The 15903-nt window shown below is 40.6% G+C and overlaps 1 protein-coding gene and 1 long non-coding RNA gene across 10 annotated transcripts in view; one reads left to right on the forward strand and one right to left on the reverse strand.

Moving 5' to 3' along the window:
* FOXN2 (forkhead box N2) overlaps positions 1–8214 on the reverse strand; it is a 67547-nt gene extending 59333 nt beyond the window's left edge. Inside the window, exons 1-2 of one of the 7 annotated variants that reach the window (XM_082746888.1) lie at positions 8070–8122; positions 6497–6587 (exon numbers count right to left, since the gene is read on the reverse strand). The gene's annotated coding sequence lies outside the window, so the exon portion shown is untranslated. The other 6 variants (XM_082746891.1, XM_082746886.1, XM_082746887.1 and 3 more) reach the window with 6 other exon arrangements.
* Positions 8215–8331: 117 nt separating this feature from the next.
* LOC309872583 overlaps positions 8332–15903 on the forward strand; it is an 81005-nt gene continuing 73433 nt past the window's right edge. For all 3 annotated transcript variants that reach the window (XR_014315977.1, XR_014315978.1, XR_014315979.1), the window contains exons 1-2: positions 8332–8459; positions 8871–8913. This is a non-coding gene — a long non-coding RNA (uncharacterized lncRNA). The remainder of the gene's footprint in view (positions 8460–8870; positions 8914–15903) is intronic.

The raw sequence follows: 15903 nt of genomic DNA on the forward strand, positions 1-15903 counted from the left end.
AGACCCTTCTCATATTCCTCCAATCTATCCTTTCCAGTAATGGCAGAATGATCTTTCAAACACCAAAAGCCCCTTTTAAAAACTCTTCACAATGTACAGTACACAGGCAATTTAAATGCCTTACAAGGACAAGGTAGGCAACAAATGAATGAAGCTGATCTGGTGATAAGACAATAGAGAATGATGGAAACCGTCAAAAAGAAGGCAACTCCTTATTATAAGGGTTAGCCAGTTACCACCATGTAGGAACAGGAAACCATTGTTGCTACAATGTTCAATTTTTCCAGAGATGACAGAACTCTAGTCATTGCATGTGAAATGTACCAATATTTAAATGTTGGCAAATAATGCAAAATTTGAAGGAAAAAAAACCAAACAAGTAACAAAAGTAACCCAAACAAAAAACAGCTGTAGGCAAAATTTGTGAACACTGCCTTCAGAAATGGGTCTGACATTAATATCCCAATAGCTGGCCCAAGTGTCCTCAAAACTGCAAAAATGACTGTCTTTCTAATTCAAAGGAATAGTGAACAATTACAAAGTTTCTCTTAAAAGGTTAGCACCTGCTACCACTGGTCGGTAGCAATGGCTAACAGATAACAAAACACAAGGAAAAGTAAAAGAGGAACATTTACCTGATAGCCACCTTAAAATTGCTTAACCAGTTTTTGGTTTTGATTGTTTTCATCAACGGTTATATTCATGGGCACCATTTTATACCGCATACATGTTATATGGTCAAATTTTCTTTTCTTTTCAAGATTTTATTTCTTTCTTTCTGAGAAAGAGCAAGAGAAAGCATGAGCTGGAGGAGGAGCAGGAGAGAGAGAAGCGGACACTGCACTGAGTAGGGAGCCTAATATGGGATTTGATTCCAGGTTCCTGGGATCACAACCTCAGCCAAAGGCAGACATTTAATGAACTCAGCCACTCAGGCACCGCAGGTTAAATTGTCTTTTGCTAAAACTGCTTCTGGATTATATGATACAATCAAATATATACATGTATTTGTTCTTTAACAAAAGAACACCATGAGACTCTAGAAAATCATGGGGCTAGTAAAATCTAAAATTTTTGTTACAGTAACCTATAAGCTCCTAGAAAAATCTGGCTCCTGTATGCCAGTATTTCACACCACTTCAAGTTCCTGAATATACTACGCTCTTTTATTCCTTCAGGCTTTTAGATGTATTTAAGGCTCTCTACCCCATTTGTTACAACTGCTTAAAGTCATCTTCCAGCTCTCCTTGAATTATTTGCTTTTCCACCGTGCTTCCTTAGCATCCCATACAGAACCCTATTATGGAAATTATTTGCTGTTTATGACATACCTAGAAAACCATGACAGATATATATAACTGATACAAAATGAAACTACACTTTTACACTTACCATATACAATACGTTTAAATTTTCTATTTGTTTTTTTTTTTTTTAAGAAATGCTGATTACAGTTTACTACAATGGTTCTATCAACCACTTAGGAAATACTGCACTAGACTATAAATCCTTGCAGGTAGAACTCAATATATTCATTTTTATGCTCTCATACAGACCATTTAGTAAGCAAATGTTTAAATAAATGAATAAATATAGCAGCATCCCGTACCAGAAAAGTTAAAGAGCAAGGCTTTGAGATCAAACAGACCCATCAGCCAATAAGCTTATACAATCTGAGAAGTGACTTAACCTCCTTGAGTCCCAAGGAGTTAACACCAGTTACTTAACTCATTATAACAATAAAGTAGTAGCACTCCTAGATGAGGCATTCTATAAATTAGGCATCAAATGAGTGAAAATGTCCTGGAAATTAGTATTAGCTTCCTCTCCCTACCCTGTATTTTTACCTACTCCTTCCTGGAGACAGATCAAGATGTTTCTCAGCCTGGCAAATAACTCTTTTTTAAAAGACTTCACGTCACAGTATCTAGAATATGCATTTTTTTCCCCAAAGATTTATTTATTTATCTAAGAAAAAGAGAGAGAGAGTGAGAAGGGAGAGGGAGGCAGAGGGAGAGAATCTTCAAGTTGATGCCCCATGGAGAATGGAGCCCATGTGGCTAGACCTCAGGACCCCTGAGATCATGACCTAAGTCAAAATCATGAGCCCAAAGCTCAACCAACTGAACCACTCAGGTACCCCAGAATATGCATTTTTAAAGTCTGACAGACTTGAATTCAAATACCCAGCAGTGCATTTATATAACTTTTCATTATCTTTTTCTTTATCAAGAAGAAAAAAATATTTCCTGTAGGGTTTTTATAGGGAATTAATAAACTCTATATACTATATACTATGTATATAGTATAATTCCATAAGACTACAGTAGGTGCTCAATAAAAGGTATTGATTGCTGCTATGATTATTAATAAATGTTGTTCAATAACTATATAAGAGGTCGCATTCAAACTGAACTTTTGAGGATGGAGGAGCTGGACAAAGGCAGGGGGCAAACAAAAGGAATAGAAAAATATTTTCAAGAAATCACTTTTTTTTTCTGTATTTCCTCTTTTAAGATAAACAAACCACAAGGATATGAGTTTATCAATTTTCTCAATTCACTACCTCCAAGGTTACAAATAAAACTCAAAAGTACTATATTAGCTCTGTGTCAAAATTCTAACTTAAATAATAAATTATGCTCAGTGGGCTGTACAAATAGTGTGAAAGGTATAATGTATTAAAAACATTTAAGAAAGAACTTAAATAAGAATTCAAAGTAAAAAAAAATTAACTGAAATACTCATTCAACATGCCTTTAATCAAATTTTTGTCCAATAAAACCAGCACTGTTTTATTGATAATACTCTCAATAACACATTATTATAACACTACATTTATAACTGACAGTGAAATCAACACCTATGTAAGGTGTGGGGATAAATTCTATGGTTTTTTTTCAGGCAAACTCCAGAAAAGTAGAAATGACATCTCCTGCTCACCACTATATTCTTAGCACTGAAATGCAGTAGATGCTCAAAAAATATCTATCCAAGTTTAAATGTTTATTTATGGAAAAGAAAATTAGGTTGAGGGGGGAAAATATATGAATCAAAATTAGGTTAAGGCCTTGAGGATGGGATATGCTTAGCATCTTGCTTCTAAAACAGTAAAATATGGAAGGTGGGGGTGAAATGTGGCAAAGACCTCAAAGAGTGATCAAGATTATCATCAATTTTATCATATTGTTAGTATGTACTCTTGGAGTAATGTGATGAGAATGGCACTTCACCTCTGTTGTTTTCCTCCCTAAAACCCATGACCCTAGCCCAATCACGAAGAAAACAGTGGACAAATCTCAATTGAGGGGCATTCTCTAATATTTCTGACTAGTACTCCCCAAAACTGTCAGTCATAAAAACAAGAAAAGCCTGAGAATTTGGAATTCTGGAACAGAATAAGCATACTAGGAAAAACCTAGTGAAATCTGAATAAAGTATATGGTTTAGTTATTAGAAATGCACCAATTTTGTTTCCTTAGTTATAACAAATGTGCCATGGTAATATAAGTAATATAAGTAATCTTATATTCAGTAATATAAGAAGTTAACAACGAAAATGAGATGGAAACGGAGTAAGGTATACTCATGTGTACTGTCCTGCAACTTTTCTGTAAATGTAAAACTAATCTAAGAAAGTTTTATTTAAATAAAAACAGAGTAAGGAAAATAAGGAATGAATCAAAATCCCTTGGAAGTAAATGATGATAAACATTCTTTTAGTCTCTTTATGTTTGGTGGTAAGACAAAGATAGCATTCTCCTGTAGTGGAAATAAAGTTATTAATAAAACACCCTGTAGGCATCGTATAAGTCTATAGTATTAATTACGAAGTGACAATATGGCCAAAGCAAAAGCCCTCTGAATTTTAGTTTCCCAAAGTATCATTCTTGGTCCTCAACATTTCATTTCACTCTGTGACAAAAATTCATAACATTAGCTGTCATTCTGTATTGCATGGACTATCCCACATCTCTAATCTTTAGTCACTTTAAGGTCATTTTCCCCTTGTTATCTCCCACTCACCTTACACTCAACTAACTAAACTCCTCATCTTCTTGATAAAGCTCCTCTTCCAAACTTCCCTCTCAAAGTTATGCCTCTCCACCCCACAGTTTATTATCAGTAGTACACACTACTATCAAATGAATCTTCCTCAAATAAGGATTTTATCATAAATGCAGGCTCAAACACTTTCTTTCAACTAAACCATATTTAAATTCAGAAGTGATACTTTCAAGGCCATCCATAATTGCTTATGCTTTTTTGTACCTTCACTTGTAAAGATCCTTGCATCCATCTCTCTACGTCATACCATAAGCCTTTCCTTTATTCAGAAAATAATTCAATACTCACTAAGCATATCACATATACACAAGAAAACAAGATTCTTCTGGGTGGTCAAAGACTTTATAATCTCCTTGGGGGTGATAAAACCTAAAAAAAAAAAAAAAAAGACTAACAAAGAACACAGGAATATTTCTCATTCAAAGCTGTAACTTCAGTTCCTATAACAGTGCCTGCCACATGAAAGGGCTCAAAAAGTATTAAGTGAAAACAAGGCAGTATAGAATGCTATAGCCAAAAGAATTATATGCAATTTGAGAAGGTAAAGAATTTTCAGTTGGAGAAGTGAAAGCAGGTCTGTATTTCTGTGATTCTAAGGCTCTAAGGACAGCCAAGACTCAAGATCAAGTATTTCTTGTGTGGTTAAGAGGATGTGTGCAGGTACATTTCCAACAGAAAAATGTTACACCAGCAAAGGTAAGAAGAAGTAAAATTCTTTTACAACACTGAAGTAGTAATTAAAGAACAGTTCCTGAAGGTTACTGAAAAATAAGATAGAAGAAGACAGGGACCAAAGTTGGGAAAGTCCTGAGAAGAAATTTGGTATTCATGTTTGACATAAGGGTGGAATAACATAGGTTAGACTTTAGAAAGCAAGAGCCTTATTTCTTGAAGAAGCCTCCCCAATCAAAACCCTGTAGGTTCCTTCTCCTTTTAAGCTTTATAGTACTTGCCTGCATTATAAAATTTAACTCCTAACTGTTTTCTCTCACAATATAAATTCTTATTTTCATTGGTGTTAGTCTGTTCTCTTCAACTGAAGAATAGGGATCATATCATAGACCTCTGTTTTTTCCCTAACAAATGAAAAAAGCACTGGGCCTCTGAAGCTTTATTTCGGGAGGACTTTTTGCATTTGTGCAAAACCCAGTTACCAAAATGACAACAATCTAAAAGCAACACACAACATACATACTATGAGTAGCTAAGCTACCATACGAACAGGAGTTAAGTCCTGTTTGGACAGCACTTTTTAAAAGTTTCATTCGATAGTTGAAGCCCATAATAATGTGTCAGACAGCATATGTTTTCAGTGCTTCCTGCTTTATATAAGTATTTCATCACCTCATTTACTTTTCTTTCTCAACTAAGCATTCCTCTCAGTGGTCAACACATATACTAATTTATCAATAACATTATCTTCTCTGCACTGAAGCCTCTCTAACCTTTTTATTTATTAACTTCATTGATTGAGAACCATTGTTATGGCATAAATTCTAATAAAGGGTGCTGCTGTAACTTCTGTACATAATTCTTTTACACATTCTAAATGTTTCCTGTGGCTTAGCACCCTTCAAGTAAAACTGATTCAAATAACATATGTTACAGAAATAATTCAAATCCACCAAAGCTTTTACAAAATGAAACATGATGCGTTAGTGTCCAGGGATTACACCTAAATTCTAAAATTCTCCAACTCTCCAAAAGTTTGGATTTTTTTCATCTTCAACCCTTTGACCTTCTATTTTAAAATTAAATGTCATTCCTTAAAATAAAATCTGTTCATGTTAACATTCATATTAACTATTAAAACTTTCCCCAAAAAAGCTTAAAGTGCGCACACATAAATCAAACGGTATTTACCTCATCCCTAAACATTTTCACTAATAATATATTTTTCCAGGTCAGAATTTTTATGTAAGGAGAAAAAAATAAGACTTTTATAAAACTCCAAAAGAAATATTCCACAACATGATTATTTCTTATTGCACAGAACCTCTCACTAACGCTTTTGAAATACAAACGACTTTTTTTTTTCCCAGAGTTGGGGAACTCCATAATGTTCTACTCTATTGCCCCACCACCTCTTAACGGTACCTAATACTGCTGAGCTTTTAGAGCTGAATCATCAAAACAGCACAAGAAGGCAAAAAACCACGTCAATATATACCCTTAGAAGGACTGCAAGGTAACAGGTAAGTCTTACAATTCGGACGGAACAGAGATAGACATGAACAGTTCAGCTTTTTCCACTTCCTCATCTCCGAAAACACCAAAATAAATGTGGATTTGAGGCTACAGCACGATTGCAAAGCCCCGGGTACCAGTGAAGCCTCACATCTAGTGGCGCTAGGGCACTCTATTACACTCAGCCGGCCACGTGGCTGTCACAATCAGAAGGAAGACAGGAGAAACAGCACAAACTAACCTGGAAACAAATAACCTTCCTCCTCCCTCCACCGCGGAGTTGGGGTAGAAAAAAGACCATGCCGTTTCTTTGCATGATAAGACTTTTTTTCCTGTAAGGTGAAAACGAAGTACAGGGGCTGCTTTAAAGAAACTTCAAATCAAAAATCAGGTCCAAGAAGATCCCGAGTGTGCACCCCACTGAATTCGCTAAGCTCACTCCCGCGAGCTAAGATGTGAACAGAGGCATTTTGCGAAGGGGTAAAAGAGGTGGAGTTGAGTAACAGTAGAGGATGGAGGGTTATGCACTGGGGCCCGCTTTCTCCTGACTCCCCCCGTCCTCCCGGGTTTCAGACTCGCTGCTGCGCTGCTGCTGCGGCTGCGGTGGGGCGAACCCAGCACGCGGAGGGCCTCGCCTACGACCTCTCACCCTCCCAGACACAAGACAGAAGGGCAGAAGTAACCACGGGCCCAAGAGAGTTGGCGAACAGGAAGTGTCCATATTGCAGCGCAGAAAAACCCTAACTCGCACCCCACCAAGACAGCTACCCGGCGAGGCCCCCCAGGGCGCCCGCTGGAGGAGGGGCCAGAGGGTGCCGGGGTCGGCCACCCCCACATCCGGGACCCGCCCCTGTACCCCCAACGCCCGGCAGCTCCGGGGCTTAACAAGTTCACTCCAGGCAGCGGCTGGCGCCTCCCCGGGCACTACTTGGCCCGGCCCAGCCAGGCCGTCTGGGGCCGGACCAGGACTTCACGCCCGGCACGTCTCGCTCCACTTGGAGGCGGGGGAGGGGGTGCTGCACACACTCCCGAGGGGCTTGAGGCACTTCCTCTAACAGCAGATTCGCCCCGAGTGGAGCCTAAGCGTCCTCAGGGCCACCCCCGAGCCTTGCCGGAGAGCCGGCACCCCTAGCCACGGATCCCGCCGCGCGGCACCCGCTCCGGGGCAGTCATTACCTCTCACGAAAAACTCCTAACTCCTCACGGGGCCGCGCTCCCCTTAGTTTGACACCCCCGGGAACCCACGCAGGACCCAAGCCAAGCGCAGGGGAGACCCCCATGCCGGCGCCAATTCCTCAAAAGACAAAAATGTCCGGGGGCGTCACGGGACAGCCGCGGGCGCGTCACGGGACAGCCGCCTCCGCGCCCCACGCCGGGCGCCGACCGCACGCGCTGCCTCCGCGCCCGGGAACTGCGCGGCGGGCCGGGGCTAGGAGCGCGGCCGCCCGGCGGCGCCCGCCCAGGAGGGCGCCACTTCGCACGGGACTCACCGTCTGCTCGACCGCCGCAGCGGGGAGGCGAGGGACGGGCAGGGGAAGACACAATATGGCAGAGCAGCGCAGCTGCTCCCGACGGCTCCCAGCAGCCGCCTCCGGGAAGACGCGGCAAAGAGCAGGCAGCGGCAGCTGCGGTGGCGGCCGCGGCAGCACCACATCCCCCTCCCGCTCGCTTCCTCCCCCTCCCTGCACCCTCCCCCGATGCCATGGCAACGCGGCGCCAAGGAGATTAGCCCCGCCCCTCCCTCTGGTCCCCGCCTCTTGCGACCACTCCGGAGGGGCTCGGCCCGCCCCTCGGTGTCCCCTCCCACCTCCTACCTAAGGGCTGGCCCGGGTCCTCGCCGGCTGCTCAGAACTGCTGATGGGAAGGAAGGGTGATGCAGTGTCCGGAAGGGCGGGGTTCGCACGGAAGGCAGGGAGGAGACGTTGTGGGCCAGTGCTGCTTTCGGGCTGAGGAGGGGCTGGGAAGGCGGGAAAAATGGAAAGGCCTCGCCTGTCCGGAAGGACCTATAGGAGGGCGGCAGGGCGCGGCACGGCCCCTGAGTGGCCGAAATGGTGCGGAGGCGGGGCTAGGGTGGCCTCCCCGGTCGGTCGGCCCGGGAAGCCTGGTGCTGGGACTGTCCTGTAGACCTCCAACAGCAGGAGCTTCTGGGGGCTTCCCCAAGAGCTTTCCGCCATTGGCCAGACTTTGAAAGCGCTGTAGGAACGGTAAAACCTTAATATGAGCTAAAAGTCGTTATTACACTCGCTTTACTGAAATTTTAAGTGAAAACTGAGCTCAGCGTGTTTGTGGTGGAAAAAAAAAAGGGTTGGAATCAGATCCAAAATTTAGTAAGCATTGCATTTATTGAGCCCTCACCAAGTGCTAGGGACTGAGCTAAATTTTTGACAGGCGTTGTAATAATCATAATGCTAAGATAGCATTGCCGGATAAAACACAGGAGTGTCCCATTAAATCAGAATTTCAGATAAATACAGAATCATATTTTTTAAACAAGAGAATGTTCCATTTGGGGATACACTTCTGGTGATTTGTGTGTTTTTTTTTTTTGTTTTTTTTTTTTTTTTTTTTGCTAAATCTGCAAACCCTATCCTAACTTACAAATTCCCACTTTACAGATAAGGAAGCCGAGGCTTAGAAAAATAACCTGACAAATATAAGGTAAGTGGCAGAACTAAGGCTCCATCTTACTAAGATTATGATTCTGATTACTAGATTTCTGAATATCTATATCCACATCTTCAAAAACAAGAGTAGTCATACCTATCTCACAAATGTGCTGAATGGATTGAAAGAAAAGGTGAAGAGACCTGCATAGTGACTGATGCATGGGAGGTTCACATTCTTCCTGAGCAATGAATGTTAACTGAATATTCACTATGTGCCAGGCTGTGAGTATAAAGTGAGCTGATTATGAAACAAGCTTCCTACTGATAATAAAACAAGTCAAACTGTGGGGATGACAGAGACACAGAAGAATTACAGGCATCAGAATGTATAAAATCAAAAATGGAAGTGTTCAGTCCTCATTCCACAGAGGAGAATGCTGTCCAAAATCACCTGCCAGTTCCATTTGGTTCTCATTGCACTGTCCTGAAAGGCCTCATAACTGTATTTAGAGTAAGAGGCCACAAGGTAAATATACAGTCAGCTTCAGTTAAAGCAAGAGTTGCTTCATTTTTTCCCTTTAGAGCAATCACTGTTGCCTCCTCATGTGGACAAACTGAAGGTTTGTCTCCCGGAGGGAGAAGGTAGTAGAAAGGGAGCAGAGGAACGAAGGGAAGATTGAGAGGAGGTAGCTTCTGGTGAGCTATGGCCTTCTCATACCTTAGTCCTTTGTTTTATCTCTGCTGCCCATGGTGATCTCTAATATAATATAGGTCTTCATCTCCTTACAGATTATTGTAATAGCATCTTATTTGATATATTGAACTTTAGTTTCTATTTTTCCTTCTAATCAATTATTTATTTATTTATTTATTTGACAGACAGAGATCACAAGTAGGCAGAGAGGCAGGCAGGGAGAGAGGAAGGGAAGCAGGCTCCCTGCCAAGCAGAGAGCCCGATGCAGGGCGCCATCCCAGGACCCCGGGATCATGACCCAAGCTGAAAGCAGAGGTTTTAACCCACCGAGCCACCCAGTTGCCCCTCTAATCAATTTTAAACTCAGGTGACCAAACAGTCTTCCTCAACTCTAGAAGAACCACAGAATTTGATATCTGGAATTAATATATACTTTAAAGATGTCTTCTAGGAGCCCAGTTTATCATGGATGCAAAAACAAATCCAGAACAGTTAAGTAACTTGTTCAAGGTCAAATAATAAATGTACTGCATGGGCATCCACTAAGAGCTCTCTGCTGGTCCTCTCTACTAATTCAGTAGAGAGGCTGGGAACATTTAAATAATCTCTGTGGGTAAAGCTCAGGTCCCTTAGGAAATCTGTCACACTTTAAGTTTAGAGTCCAGGGACACTTGTATACTTAAAGGCTATTTTAGAGGACTTTGGACACCTATCAGGGAAAAGCTCTGATTAAAACTAATGATGATTCAGAGTGAGTAGCTTTTCCCAGGAGTTTACAAGAGTAAAAAGGCTATGAAGGCATAGTTTAACTCTTTTGGAAAAAGAGGATCCTGGCATTTAAGATATCTTTCAAAGTTTGTATTCTTTGTTCTCCAAAATACTTTAAAGGAACATATTCAGTAATAAACCTCCCTGGAAGACAAATGCATTAGAAAATATATTGTTTGAAATGCCCTCATATTTAGGCTAAAATATGATATAAACTTGAATATATGTGTTTATACTTTAAATATATTTATCATTGTATTACATATATTTAACAAAGACTCTTTAATCATGACTTGGTGATTCTAAAAATAACCAGTTTACTGATAACAATTGTAGGCTTCAATCCCCTTGAAGTCAATGACCATATCTTTTTCATTCTTATAGTCTAATTTCTTGGAACAGTTTTTGGGACAGAGGTGATATATAATATATTATGTGTATAATATATAACAGTGATATTTGTTGATAAAAGTAGTAACTTTTCTCAAATTACGAGCTGCCAGAACTAGGATACAACAGTTCTAAGTACTGGTCTGCCACTTGGGCTAAAAAGATGGAATTGTTAATGAAGGTCTTCTTTTTCAGTGTACTTCCTAAGTGCAACTGCCTGTATTTGATAGTACCTACATTTCTCTTTTTTAAAATCTTATTTATTTATAAAGATTTAGTTTATTTATTTGAGAGAGAGTGAGCGAGAGAGAGCACAAGCCAGGAGAAGAGGCAGAGGGAAAGGGAGAAGCAGACTCCCTGCTAAGCAAGGAGCCTGACTCAGGGCTCAACCCCAGGACTTTGGGATCGTAAACCTGAGCTGAAGGCAGACACTTAAGCAACTGAACCACCCAGGTACCCAAGAACCTACATTTCTATAGATCCTGTTATTGGCAGTAATTTGGACCAAATTACTTAGGACTTAGTGTCTCACTAGTTTCTTACTAAGAATACTTACTAGGACTAGTGTCTTACTAAGGACACTGGAAAAACTTAGCAAAATATAAAAATATCAGCTTGAATGTGTTAGATAGAAATTATAGTCCATGACCTGAGGGTTGATGGAGGCCCAGTGAATCCACTTATATATTCCATAGAAGGTTGCTGAGAGTATGAACAGGAATGGGGGATAGTGATTAGAGTTTAAGATATGCAAAGGGGGAAGGAACATGACTGGGTTGAAGCCCCCTTTCTTTGGACAAGGAATCCAAGTGGTTATATCCTAGAAGTAAAGGGGAGACATCTCCATTTCAAATCATCTCACCCCTGAGATTGGATTAGATTAATTCCTTTAAGCTAATGCCCTGAAGCCCTTGGCAGAAGCAAACTGAAATTTTCTCTGGAGTAAAGTAATATCATTTTAGGCCTCAAATCCTTTGTACAATTTTACAAAAACTATATCTAGTACACAGTGAAAAATAATCAGTCATATAAAGAAACAAACAAAAAACAATAGAAACAACAACAAAAACTGAACAAAAGGGATTCAGATAGTGAAATTATCAGACACAGATTTTAAAATAACAATGCTTTCTATGTATAAGTAAATAAAACATAAGAATAAAAATTTAGACAGATAACTAGAAACCTGAAAAAAAGAATCAGATGAAAATTTTAGAACCAAAAAATTCACTAGCTGAAGATAAGAACTCAGTGCTGGGTATAACAGCATATTAGACACAGATAAAGATAGAGTTTGTGAACTAGAAGATAGTTGAGAAGAAACTATGCAGAATGAGGTGTAAGAAAAAGGATGGAAAATACACAACACAGGAAAAGCACATAGAAGATATAGTTATAAAGCTTAATATGCATGTAGTTGGAATTCTGGAAGGAAAGGAAAAATAGTATTGGGCAGAAATAATATTTGAATTAATGAATCACCAGCAGGATATAGTTGGCATGTAGATACATCATGAAAAAAAAAAAATGCTAAAATCCAAAGACAAAGAGAAAAATCTAAAGAGGAACTAAGGAAAATAAGAGCTTATCTTTAAAGAAATAATAGATTTAGAACTGACTTTTTAATAGAATAGTCTGAAGCTGGAAAATGATGGCACAAAAACTTTACAAAACTGAAAGAAAATGTAAAAAAATCAACAATTTTAGCATGAGATGTTAACATATTCTGCTATTGATAAAATAGACAAAATATTCAGTGAGAACTTAGGTTTGAACAACAATTAGCAAAGTCGATTATAAAGACATATTGACTACTTTTCTATAGTCCTTTACATATGAATAAATTTATCAGTTTATATTATTTCTGTTTTGGCTCATGAAGCTGGAAGGGACAGCTGAGGATCTAGAGCCTTCAGGGTGGTTAGAACCTATCCTTAAGTTATAGATTTATTTACCATTGGGTAGCTTTACCTCTGCATTAAGTTCTTACTATGTACCAGGCTCTGTACACAGCACAGGGATAAAAGTTGTAGTTATAACTACAGAGAAGGAAATCAGAAAATATAATGTGGCATTATGAGTGCAATGACAAAGCTTTACATAAGGAGCAGTGGGAACCAAGTCCTAATTCAGCCATAGGAGATAATGTCTGAGCAAACTTTGCAGAAAGAAAAGAATATGGAGGAGAAGTGGCAATGTGGGGGATGGGGAGTGGAACTACACCTAGCAAAGCCTCAGCTATGTGAGAGCCTAACTGTTCAAGTCAGAGAACTGTCAGTCATTTAGAATATCTGGAGTGTAAAAGGTTGCTCGAGTTAGGGGTTATCTGGTTGCAAGAAACAGAAATTCGCACCAGCTGGCTAAAGTAAAGGAGGAACGAATATAAAAATAGGCATGGATTTTGTGAGACAAAACTGTGGAAAGCAAAGCCAACATCACAAGAACCCTCCTTCCTCCTTTCTCTCTCTCTCAACTTCCAGTCTCTAATCTGAGCTTTTCTTTGTATGTCTGCTTCATTTCCTCTGCAGATGGGCTCCTCTGCTAAATTGTGTGCTTGCATGCTACTATGGCAGTCCCAAATAGCGGCCCCTGCTCTCCACTTCTGGCCTCCACCCAGTTTGCCCAACTTTCCTGCTAAGCAACCCACATTTATTACTTAACTCCATTTCCCAGTGCCAGTTCCAAATTCCCAGGAGCTGTACAATCTGACTAGTCCAGTTTCAACATGCATGTAGATCAGGGGTCAGCAAACTTATGGCCTTGAGGGGTGGGAGGGGAGTTGGCAAATCTGGCCTGCCTTCTGCTTTTGTAAATAAAGTTTTAATGGAACACAGCCACACACATTCATTTACGTGTTGCCTTTGGCTGGTTTGACGTCACAAGAAAGAGTTGAGTAGTTGCAACAGAGAACCTATGGACCACAAAGCTGAAAATATTTACTATCTAGACCTTTGCAGAAGAAAATTGCTGACCCCTGGGTTGGATAGTTGGATGTGGAGACATAGGGCTGTATAGAGGCTCAGGGGGAGACAGAGCTGGGAATCAAAGCTTTGAGAAGTGGATAAACCTTTCCCCCTCTTTGCAGAAAAAGGATAATGTGGGGAAAAGGCAGCCGAGGAAGTATTTTGAGAAAGGAAATGTTTGAAGGCTCTAACACAGGAAAGAAAATAATCAGCCTCAAGTATGTGCTAAATTTTTCACACAAAGGGTGGAAGAGTGCAAGACAGTTACTCCTTAATCTGGAGAAGTTCATTAAGTTGCTAAATTTAGAAGAAAGTGTCACCATAACTACCTTTAAATAACTCACTTGTGGCAAATTTCGCAGACCCTCCAATAGTTAGCTCTTGCTGAGAGGAACTGGCTGAGGCGCAATGTTCACAGTGTGTAGAAAGATTTTTAAATGCATGTCCTAAAGGTTCAGTATCTACTTTTCAAAAGATGAAGAAAAGAGAGGCATTGAGAGGATGAGATAGACAGTTGGAAAGACAAAGGAAGACAAAGACTTGGGGAGTAAGAGGAGATGAAATCTAAAATTTACAATTTTGGTAACCTGAGCTAAAATTGTTCTAAGGAAAATTCCAAAGAAAGACTTTTCATTTGCGTAGAAAAACCATTAGAGTTTTTAAAGCTCTAGAGATCATTCTAGTGCTTGTTATATTCAAAGTGTAATCTGAGCACGCTCAGCAGCTTTGGCATCACCAGGAGTTTATTAGAAGTGCAGAATCCCAGGCCTTAACCCAGACTCACTAAATAAGAATCGGCATTTTTAGAACTCCCCATGGGTGATTCATATACACATTAAAGTATAAGGAGCACTTAATTAGAATGGCAGTTTTCATATTATTCAAAGAAGACTGATAGGGTTTTGTTTTCTTTGAAACCTTACATGGAATCCAACTCTATGAAACAGATCAGAGTGGACATACTGTGGTTGAAAAATGGGCTGATACTGAAAGGCTGGGAAAGCCTAGGCATTTTCATCCAGTGTTCCTCCAGGAACACAATCTGAAAACCGCTGATATGGGGTGCCTGGGTGGCTCAGTGGGTTAAAGCCTCTGCCCTCGGCTTGAGTCATGATCCCAGGGTCCTGGGATGAGTTCTGCATTGGGCTCTCTGCTCAGCAGGGAGCCTGCTTACCAGCAACCCCCCCACCCCGTCTCTCTGCCTACTTATGAACTCTGTCAAACAAATAAATAAAATCTTAAAAAAAAAAAAAAAGAACGAAAAGAAAAGAAAAACCACTGATCTAATGGATCTAGAGGAACTATCAGAATCTTTAGGGCCAAGTTCTGCCAAATTCCCAGGCACTCACACTCTCTCTCTTTTTAAATATCTATTTATATTCTTGAGAGAGAGAGAGAGTATTTGGGCTTGGTGGGGCAGAATGAAGGGTGGGGGGGGGCAGAAGGTAAAAGAGAATCTTGAGAATCTCAGGCAGACTCCTCACTGAGTACAGAGTTCTTGCCAGGCTCCGTCTCATGACTCTGAGATCATGGCCTGAGCTGGAGCCAGGTATCAAAAGCTTAAACCTACTGAGCCACCCAGCTGCTCCTCCTACGCTCTCTTGCTTCTACCTCATTGAGAACTTCTACAATGAATACCTCATAGTGATAGGATATGTACCTTGAGAGAGTTGAATTTTTTTAAAGACTTTACTTATTTATTAGAGAGGGAAAGAGAACACAAACAGGAGAAGCATCAGGGGGAGAGAGAAGCAGGCTCCCCACTGAGCAAGGAGCCCCATGCAGGACTCATCCCAGGACCCTGGGATCATGACCTGAGCCAAAGGAAGACACCAAGCAACTGAGCCACCCAAGAGTCCCAAGAGTTGAAATTTTTAAAGACCTGGAAATCACCAGTCTAGCTTCCTTTCTCAAAGATGGGGAAACTAAGGCTTAGAATGTGACCAGTGAAACTCAATTAAAAATAGGCATGTTTAAAATTATACTAATCAATCACAGAAGAGGCTGCTATAGATTGAATATTACCCCCCCACTCCCGCCAAAGTCATATGTGATTAGGTCTTGAGAGGGGAGATGGAATGGGATGAGTGCCTTCATGAGAGAGGCCCCACAGAACTCCCGTGCCCCTTCCATCATGGGAGGTTATGGTGAGAAGATGACTGGCCATGAACTAGGAATTGGGTTTTCACCAGACACCAAATGGTGGGACTTCCCAGGCTCTAGAATT

This window comes from Mustela nivalis (genome assembly GCF_964662115.1).
Source record: "Mustela nivalis genome assembly, chromosome: 8".
NCBI lineage: Eukaryota > Metazoa > Chordata > Mammalia > Carnivora > Mustelidae > Mustela > Mustela nivalis.